Below are 5287 nucleotides of genomic sequence, written 5' to 3'. Positions count from 1 at the left end.
CATGCCACAGGAACATGGGAGGGGAAGGCAAAACCTGACCTTTACATTCTTGGGGTTTTTGCCCAGGCCTGAGAATTTAATTAACATAAAATTGATTAATAGGAGAAAAGCATACATATTCATTGGATATGTTTTTTGTGACATGGGAGCCCCCATAAGGAAATGAAGATCCAAAGAAGTGGCAAAACCTAAATGCTCTTCTAACAGGTTGGACAAAGAGGGAGGGGATTGTGAAAAAGTAACCGAAATATATGGGGAGGTTAAAGGCAGAGGAGAATTATTTTAACAAGCTCTCTTTGTGCAGAATTCTCTCAGCTTGACTCGCAGTCTAAGAATGTTTCTTTTCTCCTGTACAGGGAAGGAATCTTTTGCAAAAGTGTTATTGGGAAGGAAAGGGGAGATTAGAATGCCCTTCTTGCATCTGCTGTTTTTCAAGTGCCTTTAGCTCAAAATTTCCTTATGCCAAAGTGGCATGTTTTGGGGTGGCATATTCTTCTTCCTTGTTTTTTTTTTCCTTGGCTGTGACCATGGCATAAGAAAGTTCCCAGGCCAGGGGTCGAACCTGCGTCACCACAGTGACGATGCCAGATCCTTAACCCACTGAGCCACCAGGGAAGTCATGGGTTGGTATATTCTGCCACCCTTCACACATCCTACACAGGTGTTGTGAAGATTAATGAATTAACATGGAGTTCCCCTTGTGGCTGAGCAGTTAGCGAACCCAACTAGCATCCGTGAGGATGCAGGTTTGATCCCTGGCCTTGCTCGGTGAGTTAAGGATCTGGGGATGCTGTGAGCTGTGGTGTGTAGGTCTCAGACGAGGCTCGGATCCTGCCTTGATGTGGCTCTGGCGTAGGCCAGTGGCTGCAGCTCCGATTTAACTCCTAGCCTGGGAGCCTCCAAAAAAAAAAAAAAAAGATGAATAACTTAACAAAATCACAGTATCTGGCACATAGTAGATACTCAGCATAGTGTTACTCTATCATATAGAATATATTAATCATGTACATCCTGCACTTTCATATTCATAATCTTATTTAGTCCTTATAGCAGCTCTGAGCTAGTTTATTTTTAATCCTGTAAGCAAAGTTTATTTTTATTCCCACAATGAAGAGCCAGGATGTAATTCAGTTTCCTTTGATTCCACATAGAGTGTTCTTTCCACCAGACCCCAGCTGCCTCTGGACCGTATCTCTCTACAGACAAGGATCATTGGCACGGATTTAACTGTTTTCAAACCACCTTTGTTGTTGTTGTTGTTATTGATTCACTGGATGAAAGAAAACTGTATAAGCACCAAGGCGAAAGAAGACAGCCCTGGTTCACATCTGGTGGAAGACTCCCTGAGCTAAGGTGGAGGTGAATGCACCACTCTCAACACCCGCCTTTAAAAGGCTCTTCCTGCTATATCCATGTCATTATCAAAGCAGAGAGCTGTGAACACTGCTTGCTCCCAGTAAATGTTGCTTCCCTGGAAACCTCAGCAGCTCATAATTACTTACCATTGATGTCAAGTCTGGGGTAGGAAATACACAAGATGAACCTGGGACGTCTTTTAAAGACAAGGAAGCTAACAAAGAAAGGCTTCTGGGGTGGTAACCAAAGGATTCTGAAGCCCACTTGAAGAAGCTCTCACTGGACAAGTAGGGCAATCCAAGCTTCAGGCAGAAAAATAATGACAGTGAATTAAGACACAGGAAATGTTTAAAGTCCATGAGTTAATAAAACTGCTTGAGGGTAGGGGGAGAAAACCTAATTCAGAAATGCTGGGGAAGCCAATTCATTCTTTCGAAACCTAGTAAATAAAAGAGAGGAATCAAGCATTTACCCGCTTCCTTTGCTGGGTGAACTCTTCTTCATGACATCGAAATACAGGCTAGGAGAAAGTTCTCTTTATGGAAGTATTTTAGTTAAAAAATGAAAAAGGAATGATAGACTATCATATTTTGAGACTCCTAATGGATCAGTGCATATAGGAGCTGCTAGTGTCACACAAAAAGAGGCAACCACATTATATGTCTCTTGATGGAAAAAAACACATTATTTATGAAATATTCTTGCTGAAAAATAAAGCCTAAATCTGATCAAGTCAGGGGTCAATTAGTAAAATCTCAGCTCTGACACCATTGGCCTTTTTTAGCCAAACTGAAGCAGTCAGCGTTGCATTATGGTCACAGCAGTGTTTCTCAAACTACTTTTAAAGAAACATGGACTCCTTTTAAGGGAAAGAATTCTCACAGATCTCCAGTGTTGGTTGAAATTATTATATTACTTACTAAGACACACAACTAGATGTGAGTATTTTATGTTCATGGCTCCTATACAACTGTGAAATCATATGCTTTTATAAGTTACAAACAAAACTACCAAATGAAGAAAATGTAAATGGGCAACACTGATTTAATATGAGGGAAGATGTTTTGCTGAAATGAAGTTGCTGCTTACAAAGGAACGTGGTACTGATAGCTGGGGTGGATGTCTTTGGTTTCACCTCTATGCAGGTGGCTGACACAATTCTCCCGCCATTTTTCTCTAAAAACTCTCTGCAAGGTTCTCCTTCATGCAGTGTGATGTGACTTCACTTGGTCTGTGCTTGGCAGGAGTTCACTATTAGTGATGTGGTGCCAAGGCGAGCAGCATAAACACAGACTGAAATGGCCGTATTCAAAACTGTGACTAGGATTCGGTTATACGGTGATTATCTAGATCAGTGGCAATCAACCCTGGCTTCACTTTAGAATGCACATTAAGATATAATTAAATTAAGATTCTCTCAGGGTGGGGCATTAGTATTTCTTAAAAGCTTTCTAGGTAATTTTTTTTTTTTTAGGGCATCATCTGTGGCACATAGAGTGCCCAGGCTAGGGGGTGGAATAGGAGCTGCAGCTGCCAGTCTACACGATAGCCACAGCAACGCAGGATCCAGGCTGCATCTCCAGTCTACACCACAGCCCACAGCTCACGGCAATGCCGGATCGCCGACCCACTGAGCTAGGCCAGGGATTGAACCCGAGTCCTCATGAATACTAAGGTTTGTTACCATTGATCCACGATGGGAATGCCTAGGTGATTCTAATGTGCAGCTAATACCAAGAACTACTGATTTCAATGATCTAGAAGATGTTTATACAGTTGGCCCTCCGTATCTGTGACTTCTGTCTCCATGGATTCAGCTAACAGTGGATGGAAAGTATTTGGGAAAAAAATTTCAGAATCTTCCTCAGATACTGAGAGACAAATGTACTGATTAGAGTTTAATCCAAAAGAAACACAAAATTGAATCTTTTTTTTTGTCTTTTTTTTGTCTTTGTTGTTGTTGTTGTTGTTGTTGTTGCTATTTCTTGGGCCGCTCCCGCGGCATATGGAGGTTCCCAGGCTAGGGGTCGAATCAGAGCTGTAGCCACCGGCCTACGCCAGAGCCACAGCAACGCGGGATCCCAGCCGCGTCTGGAACCTACACCACAGCTCACGGCCACGCCGGATCGTTAACCCACTGAGCAAGGGCAGGGACCGAACCCGCAACCTCATGGTTCCTAGTCGGATTCGTTAACCACTGCGCCACGACGGGAACTCCTGAATCATTTTTATAGAGAATATGAGGTCCTCTGAGGTTATGGCTGTGAATCTCCAGGGGTTTGAGAAATTTGGTTTGGAGTTTGATTCCCAAGCCTAGTTGTGTGGCCTTAGGCCTTAACCTCTTTGAGGGTTAGTTTCTCATTATAAAAAGAATTCAGTAGTATCTACCTAACAAGATGTTTGTGAGAACTAGATGACATAATAATTATACAAAGCACCAAAAGTAATGCCTGGTTCCTGGTGAGCGCTTACTATAATGTTAGCTCTTAGTAACTATGTTGATAATCATGTGGAAGCTACTAAAACATTTGCTGGGCAGATTTGAGCCACTAGAAAGAAAGAGGTGATGGGGGAAGAGGTTGCTAGCAGAACCTTGTGAGGACGGGCTTGGGGTGCCCTTTGATAGATGAGGCAACAAAGGCAGTGATGGTGGGGGTGGGGCAAGGTGGGCTCAATAAGGGTGTGGGCATGTCAGTCTGAACCGTGGGTGACAGCTGACTGGCTTGAAGCCCAGACTGGCAGCACACACACACAAAAAATGGATGCGAATGAAACACAGACTCATCCTGAGATGACAATGCACAGGAGAGATGAGGAAGCAAGAAGACAAAGATGAGGCCAGTCAAGCAAACAGAATCCCAGGAGCAGACATGGCCACCTGCAGACTCTGCCCAGAAGCAGTGATAAGTGCCATCACTCTAGACCCTGTTGGGGACTCACAGGGCTGTGGAGAGTGGGCGTAAGACATTAGTAAATCATTAGGTTTCTTCTGAATTGTTGCTTCTACACTTCCATGAAAAAGATACCACTTTCTTTCCCTAGAAAGTCTGCCCCGAGCAGTTGACGATCTTGGGCTCTGATTTGGACCGTATACAGATCCGTGCCTCTGCTATCACCCCTATAATCAAACTGGTGGCAGGATGTCTTGTAAGCCTATGTGCAGACAAACCCAGCTACTTCCTGTTTTAATGGTATACATTTTGATTTTCGGATTCTTTTAAGGAAGATAATAACCCTTAGTAAATAAGAGTTATTTTTCAAAAAGCCATCCAGAGAAAACACCAAAATATCCTTATGCAATAATTGGCAAGTTCTTAGGCCTGAAATACTATTCTTCGCAATGAGTATGTCAGGTATAATATTTTAGTAAAATAGTAATTTAAAAGTTATCTTTACAGAGGTATTGCTTACCAGGGACCCCCCCTCCCCCCACCACCGTTTTCCAGGTTTATCATTGTCTATTATTTCCTTTCATGTAATTTCCCCAGAACATGTTTGTTTGTTTGTTTGTGCCTGATGATTTCAAGCTTTACAGGTTTGTTTTATAGTTGTTTTAAAAGAAGTGTCTTTGTATCAGAGTTAAATTCAGTCACCTGATGCTGTGTTGTTTCAGCTTCTAAATTTTAAACTTAAGGGATTTCTTTAAAGTAGACATCAAAACTTCATAAAAGTTTTCATGGTGACAACACTGGGCCTTTAGGGCTAAGTTCTAAAAAGAATGAGAAAACAAAGAGTTACATTGTTTAACTCGCTTGGTCAATCTAATTTATTCACATATTTAACCACAGTCAGCATGTAGTTGTTTTCCTCAAAGAGGCCCACTTTCCAAAACACAATTTTCAAAGTGTCTTCTTTCCCCACAAAGCTCCTTGTGTTTAGTTAACCCTTTTGATGCTTGCCAGCGCTTCTCTCCTATAGTTACTTGGCAGCT

This window comes from Phacochoerus africanus, chromosome X (assembly GCF_016906955.1).
Source record: "Phacochoerus africanus isolate WHEZ1 chromosome X, ROS_Pafr_v1, whole genome shotgun sequence".
Taxonomy (NCBI): Eukaryota; Metazoa; Chordata; class Mammalia; order Artiodactyla; family Suidae; genus Phacochoerus; species Phacochoerus africanus.
Note: the sequence above shows the minus strand (reverse complement) of the source record.